At 38.1% G+C, this 17,933-nt stretch overlaps 1 protein-coding gene across 5 annotated transcripts in view; it reads left to right on the forward strand.

Annotated features, from left to right (window-relative positions):
• The first annotated feature begins 320 nt into the window (after window positions 1-320).
• Window positions 321-17,933, forward strand: part of LOC136877494 (chromodomain-helicase-DNA-binding protein 6) — a 703,291-nt gene continuing 685,678 nt past the window's right edge. For all 5 annotated transcript variants that reach the window (XM_067151592.2, XM_067151593.2, XM_067151595.2 and 2 more), the window contains exon 1: window positions 321-484. The gene's annotated coding sequence lies outside the window, so the exon portion shown is untranslated. The remainder of the gene's footprint in view (window positions 485-17,933) is intronic.

Consider the following 17,933-nt stretch of genomic DNA (forward strand, 5'->3'; position numbering starts at 1 on the left):
TTAACCCGGAGTACAATTTCTATGCGTTATGGAACAGGTCTCTGTATTAACGATTATACTTCTCCCTGACATAGCATCATCGGCGATAGTCATCATTGTGGCTATATTCTGTGGTTGTGGTGATGTAGGCTACTTCCAAAGGGCCGCACGGCAACGTGAGATTTATCAAAAGGATACGACCTGCTACTGTGCGCCAAGAATGAACTATCAACTATCGTCGACTGGGTTCCGTTATCGCCTACTAGATACCGCACACGTCATTAAGTACGCTATTTTACCGCTGGAGTGTGCTGTAGTTCGTATAGTGATGGGAGAGAGAATTGATTACTTACGCTTTCGAAGAAGTTTGTCTTCGAATATTTTTACCTTATAATAAAATTGGTACACATTATTTAATGCTGTAATTGCAGTTTAACTGATGCCTTTGCCAGTGTATTCTAAAATGACTAATTGGTTGCTGCCATTGAGTCAGTGTGGGAACTTTGTGAGTATCAATACAGCTGCATGCATGTAGTTCGCAACTTAGTTTATTAACCATAATGCACGTTGATTTTCCAGGTAGTTTATCTTTGTGAACGAATATACGGAGTACATTTCGCATAAAGTCCAATGACATCCTTATAATGAAAGAAATGGTATACGGGTACTTAACTAAATGCTGAAACGCCATTGGCTACTTGGGAATCCACATTTCTAATGATGCTCTATAAGATATCACCTGATTGGTTGTATTTTCACGACAAGTAAGGATAGAGGGTATTATTCTAACCAATTAGATCACAGGTCTTAAAAGTAATTTCGGCAATTTTACACGATACAGTACGATATGTGGTATGAAGGAGGATTTCAGTAAATTTGGAATTCTGAAGCGTTGTGATTTGCTCAGAGAAGGGGTGAGTATCGTTTTCCATTCTGGACGTGGAAGTTTGTATATGTAGCTATTCATAGAATACCGCTCAACCTACCTTTGATGTCTGATGGATTTGCAGTGGAGGAAGTATTGAGCGTATCAAGGCACCCAAGCCGAAAGAGGACACTTCGAATGGCGTTCACAAAGTTCATTGTTCCCTGTGTCAGAGTGATAATATTTTGTGGTTATTATAAACAAAGTGATTTAGAACGTCAGTGTTGATGCAAGAAAATGGAGGCGGGAGTAAGTCGTGGTTTGTGTCGGCCCAACCCTTGACATACAGGATCATAAATTGGCCCTAGAGTTTGACTGTCATGCGATCGTTGATTGCCAATCGGTTCCGATATTAGGACATGCTACCCCAATCAGTTGTGATAATTTTACCCATGGTTGCCGACAAAACTCTCGTGTACTTAGCATGATTTTGTACATATTTTTTTCTTTGTGGTATACACTTCTTGAAATCCAGTAAGTTAGTTTCTGTTAAGCAATATTTTTGTCTTAGTTACGCATCAATTAGATTCCTAGCTCAGCTTGTGTATGAAGAATTATTATGGAATTTAAGGTTCTTACGTTACAGTTCGTGTGAGTGATGACATTTTAATTTCGGTGTTATCGGAAACAGTTTTATTTTGCAGGTTAGCTTTGAAGTTGTTCATGCTGGTGAATATTTCATATATTTAAATTTCCTTATTTTACTGTTAGGTTACATTTAGCCAGCAATAGCTACATTTGATTGAAAATTCATTTTTTTGGCCTGTATTGGATCTTCAGATGAATCTATCAAATGTTTATTGTATGTTTGTATCATGATAGTTGATGGTGGGGAGGTTTACATTGGTTTACTTTGCTTAATGATGGTAATTTTAACTTTCAGAATTATGTTGTATGTATATTTTGAAGAATAAAAGTGGTGAAGTACATCCTCTCCGTTTGAATCTCAATCATACCTTTTGTATGTTGAATTAGTAGTGTTTGGTGAGCAGTGTTGTTGAGAGATGTTCTGGATTTATAGCTGTTTTCCTGCACTTGTTTGCTTGATTACATTTTTGAAGTTGTAAGCTAAGTTGAGATGAAAATTATAAGCATAACACAGTGGTTTCATATGGAAGAAGTGGCAATTTTAAAGGTTTGTTTAGCATTGAATTATCATGTAGCCTATGTCATAATATTGTAGTCCTTTGTAAGATTTGGTGTGGAAACAATATTTTATGCACCAGTGCCTTTTCAGTAGGCCTATACTATTTTCTGTAAGGTTGGATGGCATTTTGTTGGGAGCGATGAGATTTTATTTCATCCTTTCTAGGAATTTGTTTTTATTTTACATTGTTCTCATTTATAAATCACCCCCTGTGGGTGGGGGATGCAGACGAAGAATACACCCACGGCATCCCCTGCATGTCGTAAGAGGCGACCAAGGGATGATCGAATTAGAACCACGAGCCTACTTGTAATTAGTACCACCACTCGGGGAACACCATGGGTCGCTTTTACTTGTGCGTAGTACCACTATGTTAGGTACAAAATAGGTTTGTGATTAGTAGCAACACAGTACTATACGCGATTTGTACGGGGTGAGGAGTAAGGAGGGAGCGCTGACGGTTCCGGTTATACTGCCAACTGGATGAAAATTACTGAATTGAATCAATAATATGATCGATCGATATGAATTTTCTAAAGACATATTATCTTACGCCAACAACTCTGTCACACATATATTATTTAACATTATATAACATTTCTCGATGCAAATCTTGTTCCTAGCATGAATTATATAGTTTGGCTTTGCTGTGTAAACAACATCAGTACTAGTTCGTAAAGTGTACGCCAGATGTCGCACAGCGATGCATTGTTTGTGTTTCAGAGGTTGCCAATATGGATGTCGAAGATAACCGAGGTCTACTGATTCAGCACTAGGGAGCTCAGGGCTCAAGAAAAGGTTTGCGTATAGTACGCTGCTGGCTTTTACAGTACCTGTAATTAGTACCACTATATGAGCGACACAATGGTTCTGGCTTGCCTACGATTAGTACCCACTATATGAGGAACACCATGGGATAGTACGAGTCCCTGTGGTTAGTACACTTGTGTGATGAAAACCATAGGTTTGCGGCGCCCGTAAATGGCGCTGCAATGTGCGAAAAACCATAGGTCTGCGTTACACGTGGGAATTTCATTACCTGTGAGTAGTGCCACAATGTGTGGAATACCGTGAGTCTACGCTACTTTTGATTAGTACCGCAGTATGACAAATACCATAGTTCCACTTTCTTCGCAATAAGTACCATTATGTGGGGCAGTTGACTTGGATTTTGGACCCCTTTAGACTACAAGTATCATCGATTCAGTATTGTGCTATAGAAGCAGTCCCTTGGTCAGTAATACTGTTGTTTTACATCAGTTTCTGTGAATGTGAGGCATTGCAGGTCGGATTCACTGATTGTTTTAAATTCATATCCATCCGTTCATTTTTTGTCCGCACGTTTTGAATTCTGGTCAGTGGAGGATTTTGGAGTTTTAATTTGTCATTCCATTTCGTCTCATTTCGTACCATTAGGGCCGATGACCTAGATGTTAGGCCCGGTTATGTGAACGAATTGAATCCATGAAATGTCACTGTAATATTTGCTCCAAATGGAAGATAATAAATGGTTTTACTCAAATAAAGTATAAAATACGCAGTAAATGTAGTACGGTACGAAATAGTTTACTTGTAGAGAATAATATGGATACATACAGTACTTGACTACTTCACAGCTATTTTTTCTGCTACGTCGGAGCGCTTCCGTATGTGTTTTGTTTGTCTAACAGTTTCATGTGTGATGTCTTTGCTCACTGAAGTTGTTTGAATTAATTAGGCGTCTTTTTCTTCATGCTGCTCATTTGTTTTGTGCCCTAACTCGCTCTTTAAGTGATGTATTTATTGGTCCAGGGATCATGCTGTTTTCCTTTCAACAAAAAAAGGAAGGTTTGTGATGTGGTAACATGAATGGCAAAATATTTATTTGTCCAAGGATCATGCTATTTTGCTGTTTAAACTGCCCGCGCTAGTCATATGGACAAAGATAACGAGAATTCACAGACATAGCACTCCCATTTGTCGGTGCTAGCACTGGACCTCAAGAAAGAAGCAGTAAACAGCACAAGCAGTGGAATGCAACATAAGGGAAGTACTGTCTACAGCCCGTTAAGTACATATACATATTTCTGTAGTAGTGACGGTATTTCTTAATTTACCGCAGATTTTACGCTTTGAGTCAAAGTAACTATTATCTTCCATTTGAGACAAATATTACAGTGACATTTCGAGGATCAGATTCGTTCACATAACTGTTTGGCCCTTTTAAACAAGCATCATCATCATTTATAAATCTGCTAATGTTGCATACCTAATTGTTTGTTGAAATGATGAAAGTACAGTTGCATTTATACCTGAAATCGTAATCTTACAATTAATTTTCCAGGAAGAATATTTCGTTATTATAATATATACTGTAAGTTATGTATTCCGGACCTTTATATTCACCCTCGTTGGAGGGTGGATTTAATTTTTTGATACATAGTACTATTTTAGAATACTGATGTTAGAATTTCAAGATTAAGCCCTATATCTGACATAGGGACTAGTATGAATGCGAGATACCTTATTGTTTCATTATTTGGGCTTGGGGCACCATTAGTACTATATCCTGTTTTCTTTATGTTTGCGCTGTCTATCCAGGAATGTGAATTTGTAATTGTTGATGGGTTGAGAAAGGAGTTGTTATGGCCAACAAAGATGGTATTTTCCGAACGTTGAAATTGCCAAGATGTACTTTCTCCTATGTGTAGACTGACATGGTGATGGAACACAGTCTCCAAAACGTGTTTCGAAGTGAATTGTATAATAAAACTTCGAAGTGACTGTTATCAATGTTTGTATTCTTTCACTATAATGAAATGTTTCTGCATTGTGGTTAATTTTGATCAGAAGTTAAATAAATGTAATATTTACTGCAGCCAGTGGCCACGATAATGAAGATAGGAGTTTTTAGCATAACCTTCAATGCTTTTTTTTTTTTTTAAATGTAAGTTCCAGGTACGGTATTATATTTTTAAATTGCTTTGCATTCTTTGACATAGGCCTACAAATTGTAGAAGCTGGGGAGGTTGAAGTTATGAATCTGTTGTTGGAAGATAATTTTCAAAGATGATATATTCAAAATTGTACCGTTAGTTACGGAGTAGTGCCTATTCTTTTTTTTTTTTTTTCCTGTAGGCTATGTTGATGTTCAAGCACCCATTTGGATAAGTGGGAAGATAGATTGACCCAATTATTAGGCTGTCTCAGACCTTCAAGCCATTCTGCCCAAGGTACAGCAGTCGCAAAAATACACTTCTTCGAACCATCCAAATAATGGACGATTGAAGCCGTCCGCATTGGTAGCATTGGTCCCAAATTTTCTGTGCTTTTTACACTGCATAAAGTGGTAGTAGTTCTCCAGCAGCTGTTTCCTGAAAGCATAATTGAATGGCAATCTTGGTCGAATTCAAAAGCCTTTTAGGGTATTTGACACCTGAAAGTAAGTGGTTATGTGAACGAATTGGATTCCATTGAATTTCATTATTTTTGTCGTAAATGGAGAATAGTAATTCCTTTGATGTAAATCGACAGTTATTTATTATTTTCAAAATCTTCTTCCACTCGGGGGCTGCCAAAGACAAATAATACACAAACAATTCCATTTAAAAAAATTACTTATGTCTCAGTCTGGTGAATATAAGTTGTGTCTGAGTATCAAAAGAGAACCCCTGAGCGCTTTCAGCCCCCAGTCGAACTCCTTGGTACTGATATTAAAAGTCTTCATCGGTTCTATCGTCTTCTTAGGGACTTAAGTTATAGGGACTGTCCCTCTCGCACCGATCTTGAGACTCCTCACTTCTATGTCGTCCAGTTCGTATTCATACTTGTAATACGGCACTGTAGGCAGGTAGATAAACTTCTTTTCTCGGTCCACTTGGTCTAGTATATACCTTTCTTCCCTTTAATTGCGATCATATCAATTCTTCTCGTGCTGCCATTTACTCCAATGCTATGGACTTCCTCATGCACTTAAAATCCTTTCTCACGGAGCGTCTGTGCTTTGGATGACCTGATGTTGTGTTGCCTAGTGTTTTGAAGAGCTTCACCGAAAGCACAGGAACCCAAGACGTGAGTTAATGTTTCAGTCTCACTACATCTTCTGCAGCGGTTACCATCAAGGGACCTTCCTGTTACAGCTCAATTACAGGTGCAACGGTACATGCCATTTTCAGTGCATCTTTCCACTTCGTGCTAGAAAGGCCATCGTGGTTTCTAACCCAGTGGTTTGCAGGAGGGAACTCCTTGTACACAAACACTCCCTCACCTTTACTTCTCAACTGGCACCATTTCTCAAATTCAGATTCTCGTCATTTATTTCTGAGTTTCTTGGTGTCATACTCACCGTGCCTGTTCTTCATATCCTCAGTTTTACCATTTACGTTTAACTCACAAGGGGACATTCCCTACTCATCACCACCGATTTCGCTCAAATTTATAGAATATGCAGGGCTTGGCTAGAAATGAAAGTGCCCAAAGTGGGAACTCCAGATGGCTAAGTGTATAGAAAAAAATGTTGACGCGGCTCACGCACCGTATAAGCCACTTACGTTAGCGCGCATGCCGTGCAATAGTTGGTGTAGTGGTAAGAGCTTGGGCTAATAATTCGATGGATGTGGGTTCGACTCGCCGTTTGGAGAATATTTTCCTCAATTTTTATATTATTCATTTATTTTTATTTATTTTACTGATGCAAAAGGCATATATAACGTCATTTTTTTAAATGAGCACACAATTGTAGAAAATTTGGAGTTGCGAATTTTCCCGACGTGTTCAAACAGAAATTTTTTTTTTTCTCCTTTATTGGCTATATCCCCTCCTTGGGGAATGTCCCATAAACGTGAATAGTCGTTTCGGTGTAAGATTCGTTTTCACCTGAGAAGTGAAGGTTGCTCCTGACGGCTGTACACAAACAATAGATTCTTGGCGCAGGTAGATAATGACAATGAAATCCCAATTTTTTTTACCTTTTCTATGCCTTTTGCGTACAAATGAATAAAATGAATTATTCACCTCTTTGCGTAGTTGGGAAATGAATAATATAAAATTTGACAGAAAAAAATAGCCTTCACAAGGGGAGGCGAACCCTCGACCATCAAATTACCAGTCCGAGCTCTTACCGTTTCGCCAACAACTGCTCAGCATGTGCACTAACGTAAGTGGCTTATACAGTGATGCGAGAGCCGCGTCAACATCTTTATTTTTATTTTCTATACGCTTCAATCAATCAATACTGATCTGCATTTAGGGCAGTCGCCCAGGTGGCAGATTCCCTATCTGTTGCTTTCCTAGCCTTTTCCTAAATGATTTCAAAGAAATTGGAAATTTATTGAACGTCTCCCTTGGTAAGTTATTTCAATCCCTAACTCCCCTTCCTATAAATGAATATTTGCCTCAGTTAGTCCTCTTGAATTCCAACTTTATCTTCATATTGTGATCTTTCCTACTTTTATAAACGCCATTCAAACTTATTCGTCTACTAATGTCATTCCATGCCAACTCTCCGCTGACAGCCCGGAACACACGACTCAGTCGAGCAGCTCTTCTTTCTCTCAATTCTTCCCAACCCAAACATTGCAACATTTTTGTAACGCTACTCTTTTGTCGGAAATCACCCAGAACAAATCGAGCTGCTTTTCTTTGGATTTTTTCCAGTTCTTGAATCAGGTAATCCTGGTGAGGGTCCCATACACTGGAACCATACTCTAGTTGGGGTCTTACCAGAGACTTATATGCCCTCTCCTTTACATCCTTACTACAACCCCTAAACACCCTCATAACCATGTGCAGAGATCTGTACCCTTTATTTACAATCCCATTTATGTGATTACCCCAATGAAGATCTTTCCTTATATTAACACCTAGATACTTACAATGATCCCCAAAAGGAACTTTCACCCCATCAACGCAGTAATTAAAACTGAGAGGACTTTTCCTATTTGTGAAACTTTCAACCTGACTTTTAACCCCGTTTATCATCATACCATTGCCTGCTGTCCATCTCACAACATTTTTGAGGTCACGCTGCAGTTGCTCACAATCTTGTAACTTATTTATCACTCTATAGAGAATAACATCATCCGCAATAAGCCTTACCTCCGATTCCACTCCTTTACTCATATCATTTATATATATAAGAAAACATAAGGGTCCGATAATACTGCTTTGAGGAATTCCCCTCTTAATTATTACAGGGTCAGATAAAGCTTCACCTACCCTAATCCTCTGAGATCTATTTTCTAGAAATATAGCAACCCATTCAGTCACTCTTTTGTCTAGTCCAATTGCACTCATTTTTGCCAGTAGTCTCCCATGATCCACCCTATCAAATGCTTTAGACAGGTCAATCGCGATACAGTCCATTTGACCTCCAGAATCCAAGATATCTGCTATATCTTGCTGGAATCCTGCAAGTTGAGCTTCTGTGGAATAACCTTTCCTAAAACCGAATTGCCTTCTATCGAACCAGTTATTAATTTCGCAAACATGTCTAATATAATCAGAAAGAATGCCTTCCCAAAGCTTACATACAATGCATGTCAAACTTACTGGCCGTTAATTTTCAGCTTTATGTCTATCACCCTTTCCTTTATACACAGGGGCTACTATAGCAACTCCCCATTCATCTGGTATAGCTCCTCCGACCAAACAATAATCAAATAAGTACTTCAGATATCTTACTATATCCCAACCCATTGTCTTTTAGTATATCCCCTGAAATCTGATCAATTCCAGCCGCTTTTCTAGTTTTCAACTTTTGTATCTTATTGTAAATGTCATTGTTATCATATGTAAATTTTATTACTTCTTTGGCCTTAGTCTCCTCCTCTATCTCGACATTTTCCTTGTAACCAACAAACTTTACATACCGGTACTGCTGACTGAATACTTCTGCCTTTTGAAGATCCTCACATACACACTCCCCTTGTTCATTAATTATTCCTGGAATGTCCTTCTTGGAACCTGTTTCTGCCTTAAAATACCTATACATACCCTTCCATTTTTCACTAAAATTCGTATGACTGCCCATTATGCTTTCCGTCATGTTATCCTTAGCTGCCTTCTTTGCTAGATTCAATTTTCTAGTAAGTTCCTTCAATTTCTCCTTACTTCCACAGCCATTTCTAACTCTATTTCTTTCCAGTCTGCACCTCCTTCTTAGTCTCTTTATTTCTCTATTATAATAAGGTGGGTCTTTACCATTCCTTACCACCCTTAATGGTACAAACCTGTTTTCGCATTCCTCAACAATTTCTTTAAACCCATCCCAGAGTCTGTTTACATTTTTATTTACCGTTTTCCACCGATCATAATTACTTTTTAGAAACTGCCACATGATCTGCTTTATCAGCCATATGGTACTGCCTAACAGTCCTACTTTTAAGACCTTCCTTTCTATCACATTTATTTTTAACTACCACAAAAACAGCTTCATGATCACTAATACCATCTATTACTTCAGTTCCCTATAGAGCTCACCTGGTTTTATCAGCACAACATCCAGGATGTTTTTCCCTCTGGTTGGTTCCATCACTTTCTGAATCAGCTGTCCTTCCCATATTAACTTATTTGCCATTTGTTGGTCATGCTTCCTGTCGTTCGCATTTCCTTCCCAATTGACATCTGGCAAATTCAGATCTCCTGCTACAAACACATTTCTTTCCATGTCGTTTCCCACATAGCTGACTATCCTATCAAATAATTCTGAATCCGCGTCAGTGCTACCCTTTCCCGATCTGTACACTCCAAATATATCAAGTTGCCTATTATCTTTAAAAATGAGCCTTACACCTAGAATTTCATGTGTCTCATCTTTAACTTTTTCGTAGCTTACAAATTCTTCTTTCACCAGAATGAACACTCCCCCTCCCACCCTTCCTATCCTATCTCTACGATACACACTCCAGTGCCGTGAGAAAATTTCTGCATCCATTATATCATTTCTCAGCCATGATTCAACTTCTATTACAATATCTGGTAAATATATATCTATTAAATTACTTAATTCTATTCCTTTCCTTACAATACTTCTACAGTTCAACACTAACAATTTTATGTCATCCCTACTTGATTTCCAGTTTCCTGTTCCCTTATCACCGCTCTCTAGGCCATCCCGTTTCCCTGAATGTACCTCCCTATTACCCTTCCAAACAAATTTCCTAACTTATACGTACCACTGCGGTTTAAATGAAGGCCATCTGAGCGCAGATCCCTATCTCCTACCCACCCATTAGGATCTAGAAATTTCACTCCCAGTTTCCCACATACCCACTCCATAGTCTCATTTAAATCCCCAATCACCCTCCAGTCAGTATCCCTTCTACACAGTATTCCACTAATAACAATCTCCGCTTGGGCATCTTTCATTTCTAGCCAAACCCTGCATGTTCTATACATTTGAGCTAAATCGGTGGTCACCGGTAGGGAATGCCCCCTTGTCAGTTAACCATCCGTTAATTTCTTCATCTAGGTTTCTAGCGGCTTCAATATATTGGTTCCCCTCCTGTTTCAGAATGTCGCAGCTGTTTATATTCTGAATCAAGGCTTCCCAGCGTGCCCTAAAATCTCCTAACACTTTGTACCGTTTATCTGAGTAGATCATAGAATCCGGAGTGTCAGTAGGAAGGGATAAGATCTCCTTTAGTGTACTCTCAACAAGTTTATTAGCATCTTCCAAAAATTGCTGTGGTATTTTACCTGCAGGAACGCAGAGGAACTAGTAAGTCAACGTAGGGCAAACTGAACAATTTAGAATTAAAAATTTCTGATCCGGATGAAGTCAGGGGCAGGATGATAACGAGGTGAGTTTCTGCGGAGGGAGTGTTATTGATTTCTTGGAATCAAATAACATAGTATCTGCATAATTTACCCCTAAGTATTTGACACATTCGTTCCTCGAAATACGTTTAATCTCCATACCTTCTTCAACTGTAATGAGCCCTTCGTTTATTTCTCCTCTACTGATATTAATAACTTTAGAATTTTCAGGGTTTATTGTTAGACAAAGTTCATGAAACCTTTGTAAAGCTAGTTTTTTCAGTTCTGCAGTGTCTCAGTTTTTCCGTACAATAACCGTATCATCTGCGAAGCCTAATATTGTTAAAGGTTGCAGTCCGTTGGCAAGAGAATACCCATGCAGGTCACATAGATTTTTTTTCTTCACCTATTTCTGAAAAAATGTGATCTCTTGTCAGATTGTATAAAACTGGTGACAATGGGGATCCTTGCATTATGCCAGGGCACAATTTAATGGGATTCATTTTCTTGAAATTGGCCTGGATCTGAGTTGTATTATTCTCCTGAAGCTGGCAAATTATATTGCTCAGCTTGCTTGGTGCAGTTGACGTAGCTAACGTTTTCCTTAAGTGTAAATGGCCCATGTTTTCGAAAGCCTTGCTTATGTCTAAGAAGACCAGAGTAACATGTTGTTTGTTGTGTTTTGCTGAGTTTAACACAGATCCGAGTAAGGCGGTGTTTAAAATGGAGCCAGGTGATTTGATGAATCCTCTTTGATGTTCGCTAAATTGTAACTCCTTAATCTTGCGTCAAAGACCTTCTCGATGACACGACGAAGGACTGAACATATAGTGATTGGCCTCCAGTCTGACAGTTCTGTTGGGTCTCCATTTTTAGGTTACGAAATGGTGTGCGCCTTTGTGAACAGTAATGGAACATGCCTTGTCTGTAACATTATCGTAGCAATTTTAGCTATGATAGTTGATGCCATATCATCTTTGATACCTCTGAATAGAACTCTGTCGGGTCCGACTGACGTGTCCACAGCCATTTGTTCCATAGCCAGGATTACCTCGTCCTTGTGCACCGTTACATCGAAGGTTTCGTCTTGTACAGCACGTTCCCTTTCAGTCATCAGGTCGTAGTAATGTTCGCGTTCACAGTTGTTAGGTGTGGCAAAAATAGATGAAAAATTATTCTCAATATCTTCGATATCAGACATACAGTGAGTTGTTTTGTCGTTCATAGTGTTTCTGATGCTTTTCTTCGCTGGTTGTAATAGAAATACTGCATTTCTTTTATCGGTACTTGGTAAGTCTCTTTTCTTTATCTCTATTTGATGCCCACTGCTGATTTGAGTGTTGCTTGTATGTTCTCTGTAGCTTTGCATCTCTTCATTTTTCATGCCTCAAAAAATTTTTTTGCTGGGTGTTTAGGACCTGGTAGGAGATCTACGGCTTCGGCTAAGAAAACAGCGAATTCGTTGACAGACTTGTCGAACTGATCTGTGCTCATTTCATAAGAAAACTTACAATTCCATTGGTTCAAGCTCTTTTTATATTCGTCTATTGGTCCCACCGATTTTCTATTCTCATTGAGAGTGAAATTCTTTGTTATTGTATGTTTCATCACCTTGTGGAGCGGCAGAGTGGTTTATGGTAGGCTGTCTCTGTACTATTATGTTGCGATGGATATCAGGATGAGATCGACTTATGTGCGTGTTGAGTTTTATGTAGTGTTTGCCGCAGTGGGGGCAGGGTAATCGCGGTTTTCCATTCAAACTTAAATTATTTTGGGAGCTTGCAATATGATGTACAACACTCGAAGAATCTGCTGCTTCATTACTGACTTTCACGAATTCAGTCTCCATTACATGTAACTAATCTCATGATTAGACCTGTATTGAATTTGCTATAATATGCTTACAATATTGTGATTTTTTGTTCCACCTTTTCAATACAATTGGTTTTATGTTGTTAGATCATAATGCTACAACACTATTTTATAGGGACATGTTTCGCTTGAATTTCAAGCATCCTCATCCTATATAATCATCTCATCACCTGTCGTATTTGATTTGCTTTGACAAATTTGTGCTTAATTACAATTCTAAAATTAATAAATTATATAAACATAGGAATTTATGAACACATTAATAGTTTAACAATATGAATGACTATACTAAAATTGGAATAACCGTTAATTCTAAAGACATTGACATCCAAAAAACAGTATCTTCAAATGTTGACAATTTGGCTAAAATTGTTTTCTCAAAGTTCTAGTTTATTAAAAACAATTGTAATTTGACTTCTATGTTAAAATTTGAGTCATAATTATTGTTAAAACTTATTGGTGTCAAGATTAAAATCTTGGATACGTTGGAATACTGCTTCAGGTTTTAATTTTGAGGCTTGCTACTGTAATTTAATAATTTTAAACAGTAAAATGTTGAATTAGGTAGTTTCATTGAACTAGTCTTGTTTTTACGATCAGATTTTCTGTTGGTAGTAGTTTGTATTTATGAGGGTTTTAGTCAAAAGGAACGTCAATCCAAAATCTTGAGGAGTTGATTTGTTTCTTTCATAATATTTGGATGATGGTGCGTCCCTTTGACTGCTACTACAAAACCTTGTGGACTTTGTTACATTACGGTGACTGTTATCTGTTGTGGCCAAAATCAGAATTAATATAGTGGAAAAGAAACGGAAATAAGCTCGTTGCCAATGCACAAGTAATAAGTTTCTTAATAAGAAGTAATAAATTGTCATAGAAGCTATGCTTAAGAAATGTCAGGTTTAAGTTTCCCATAGTATCAGATACAGGGATGATTTCATTTGAACAGTTTGTTGCTCAAAATAACATCTCTTAACCCTTTGCAGGCGGCGGTCATTTATGGCCGTAGGCGGCAAAAGAGATACAAAAATAAAAATGCATGCAAAATGTTGGGAAATTTACTAAAACCATGAAAATATGCCTAAATATGAAACATACCTTGTTTAGGAGTTGAAATTCAAATCTGAAGGCAAAATAAAAATCGTAAAATCATTTTTTCATTGGAAGAACGGCACAAGGCATACTCCACTTTACGATGTGACAGTGGTTAACTTGAAGTACATTGTAGTCCTCTATTATGAATTATATGTACAAAAAACTACTTTCAATGATATTCTGGTTTAATTTTTGTCTTTGTCTATCAAAAAGTGAAAAAAATCTGTCTGAAAGTATTCATAGCTGTTGAACCTACGTTGTACACAAATAATACCCTGAATTTGTAAGTGTCAAGGTGATGGATCCTCAAAACTCCAATAAATGCCTTTATGTCACGCAATGTTGAGTGATGCCAATTTCTCATTCCGCTTTTTTTTTCTTGTGGTTGGTGTTCCCTGTCTTTTCCTTTTGTCCCCATGTAATTTAGTTTCATTTGAGAATATCATCAAATATTTTGTCATAAAGAAAAATACATGAAAATATTCTACAGCGGGCGTATCAGTGTAAAAGTGTGATGGTAATATTGGCCCTTGATAAATATCACGAACGGGAATAATATTTGTTGGCCCAAGGTCGCTATTACGTCCTTCCAGTCATCCGCTCTGTCGCTATCTGTGTCAGCGTCACTTGTGTCGCTGTTGCACTCAGACGAGCTGGAGAAAGAATTTTCGTCCTCAGACTCACATTCACTAAAATCAGACACTTCTTCGACCGTATCATCCAATATTGACACTATTTCTGTATCACTGATCCGTTTTCGCTATGCCATTTTACCGGAAAACCGCAAAAATACGTAAGAAGTACGCACACGAGAAAACTGCGTCACGCAACGTGTATATTACGTTACTCCCACAAACTCAGCAAGATACTGGGGGATTTCCCTCACCGGAAGAGTTGAAAGAACAGCTCCTGCCATCTCTGAGCATATTTGGATACCTTCTCGGCTAATAAACCCGCAATTTTCAGATAGAACATATATATGTATGTTTCCGCCCGGAGCGTAAGAAAAGTCGGTAATATATATATGTGTTTCCGCCTGCGAAGGGTTAAAGGATACAGACGCTTCCTTCTGAAAGTCATTTGAGAAACGTCCACATGCATGGAGTATTATTTTGAAGTGTTGCACGGATGAAACGGGTGAGAATAAGAAATATGTTCTTGTGATCTTTGATGAAATTAAACTGAGAGAAGAGCCTTACTTCAATAACTGTGTTAGATGGGTTTAACCTTGGTGACCCATTCCATCCTCCCGGGTAAATGATTTATTCTTTATAATTTGTGACCCATTCCATCCTCCCGGGCAAATGATTTATTCTTTATAATTTGTGCCAGTAATGCAGCACCTGTAGATATCCTTGGAAACAATATCCCCATCAGGTCTTTTGGAAATGGAAGAAGCTGGTACTACAGTAATCGGTGTCACGTATGACGAAATCGGCCAGAGAAAATGGCATGTAGGTCTGTGGGAATACACAGAGAACAGACATTAAATCCAGAAGATAACAAAAGAAAAAAAGGAAACAAAAATGTGCATGTTTTAAAGTGTATGAGGCATTACTTCTGCAACTGCAGTATGAAGGTGAAAATGTAAATTGGAAGCTTTATGAAACTGATCTTGTGTATCTGCAGGACTTAATTATAATGGTGTTGATTTAAATCCCACTAACTACTTGGAGATGCAGTGGTGCTGGAATTTTGTCCTGCAGGACTTTTCATGTACTTTTTATGTACCACTGGACTAAGCCAGAACCAAACCCACAAACTTTAGCTCAGGAGGCCAGTGCTGTACCACCTGAGCTAGTCAGTCCGGTGATTCTTCAGGACTTACGAGTTACTAATAGAATAAAATATTCTCAAGAAAAAGGATCCAAGGATTTCAAAGGTCCTTGATAAACAGAAAAATCTTGAGAGATTTCAGTGAAGTTTCTGGCACATCAAATTTGTACATACTTTCAAAAACCCGGTATGATGATTCATTCTCGCACAAAATTTGGGCAATTTTCTCCATCTCATGAAAACTACTAGCAACTACTTTGCTTCATCTACAACCATCATCATTTTCCAGCTTCAGTTTCCCAGGTGTGGTGTATCAGTCAGTCACTGCTGATATGCATTTAGGGCAGTCGCCCAGGTGGCAGATTCCCTATCTGTTGTTTACCTAGTCTACAACCATAATAGTGTATGTTCAGAGCACCTTTGAATTAAGTGAATGGCTCTGTGTCAAAGTGTACATTTTTATTTTAACATTTAAAGTTAAACAAGATCCTCTGAAACGCCACTTTATGAATTTGCGTTCTTTCATTTTTCAACTTTATATACTTTCTCCATGAACAAAACCCTACATCCACGAGTGATGCAGTTCTTTTGGAGATTTATGGCTTCAGCAGTACTGTGCAGTTTTTAAACTCCACCATCCCTGAAAAAAATGAAAATCCACAGCCTGTTTCCAGTCATTTGACCGGGTCAGGAATGGAATGAATGAAGCCCCCTTCTAGCAGCGAGGATGGGAATTGTGCCCCTGCCGAAGCCTGTCACACTCCTATGGGACAAAGACCAGTGAATGATTAATGAAATGAAATGATATTGAGAGTGTTGCTGGAATAAAGGATGACAGGGAAAACTGGAGTACCCGTTAGGGCCTCCGCTGAATGGTTTTGAAAGACTTATTAAAACTGAAAGAAAAATTAAGAAACGAGTTACATTCTTAACATGAAATGTGGAGTGACATCTTTTCTTAGTGCTTATAGTTCAGTTTTTATGAGTTTTGGCTTGACAGTTAACCGGAAGTCAAACTGGTGCCATATTTTTACAGTACAAACAGCTGATTCATGACACACAACATGAATGGAAATCTATATACTCAAATATTATCAACAAGTATGAGAAGGTCCACCTATTCAATACTGTATACAGAGGTGCCAACTATTACGGATTGTTCGTAATTATTACGGATTTCACCTCACAATTACGGAGTTACGGTCAAAGGGGAAATAATTACGGAAAAGCTGACATTATCACGAAAAAATAATTTTTGACGGAAACAAAAGAAAAGGAAAAATGTTGAGTCCTTTCGAGCCTTTCTCCTACATCGACTTTATTTCAGTGCTTGTGAGTTGGCAACGTTACTTATTCGATCGTGACTTCCTTTTGCTACCCATAAGCGTTGTAAAATTAATTGTGAATGAAGGAGCTCCACTACAAATCCTTCAGTAATGTTGTATTTGCTGTGTTAAGTGTACCTGACAGTTGACAGAAAGATCTGCACTGCACTGGTATCGCTTATGGTTCAGAAAACGAAAATGTCATCACAGTTGGAAGGATGCTTCAAGAAAAACTACACTGAAAAGCAGCTGCTGCGTGAGAAACAAGCTACAAGGAATGTTTTATCATAGAACCAACAGGTTGCGTGCAAATGTTATTGTGTAATATGATATACTTTTCGATAGATTGCTAGAGGGAAGGGCAAAAGGGGTGTGTCATTATCAAGAAGGAAGGCGTATGCTTTGGACTTGACTCGAAATTTTTCTTGGGGGCGGAGGGCAATTACTGATAATCCACTTCAAAGTTGGCACCTCTGTGTATATAATATGCTAATATTATTTATTACATGGGGACTAGTTTCAACCCTTGTATTGGGTCATCTTCAACCTTAAATTATGAATGGAAAAGAACATTAAATGTAACTTGAAAACACCAACACCTAATATAGGCCTAGGCATGTCTTGAATCATTCATGAAATATGTTGTGGTTGCACGTGAGTGTTATATATTTCCGTTTACAATTTAAGGCTGAAGATGTCCCAATACAAGAGTCAAAACTAGTCCCGATGTAATAAAAATTAACATATTATATACAGTATTGAATAGATGGAGCTTCTCATTCTTGTTGATAGTGATCAGTACGGACCAAAATGAAATTTATTTCATATGATACTCAAATATGTGTCCAGAATCGATCAATCTTTGTAGCAACATAAATAAGTCACATAAGATGTTCATTAACATATTTAGGATAAGGCTGTCTGTCTGTTAGGTCATCAGCCCAGAGGCTTTTTGGATCCTCAAATAGCACCACCAAAGGATATGCGGTTATAAGGAAACTGCAAAAACCAATGGCAGTACCAAAATGAGGCGTACTAGGCAAGACGAGGAGTGAGGTAGTTTGCCATTGCTTTCCTC

Source organism: Anabrus simplex, chromosome 7, assembly GCF_040414725.1.
Source record: "Anabrus simplex isolate iqAnaSimp1 chromosome 7, ASM4041472v1, whole genome shotgun sequence".
NCBI classification, from domain to species: domain Eukaryota; kingdom Metazoa; phylum Arthropoda; class Insecta; order Orthoptera; family Tettigoniidae; genus Anabrus; species Anabrus simplex.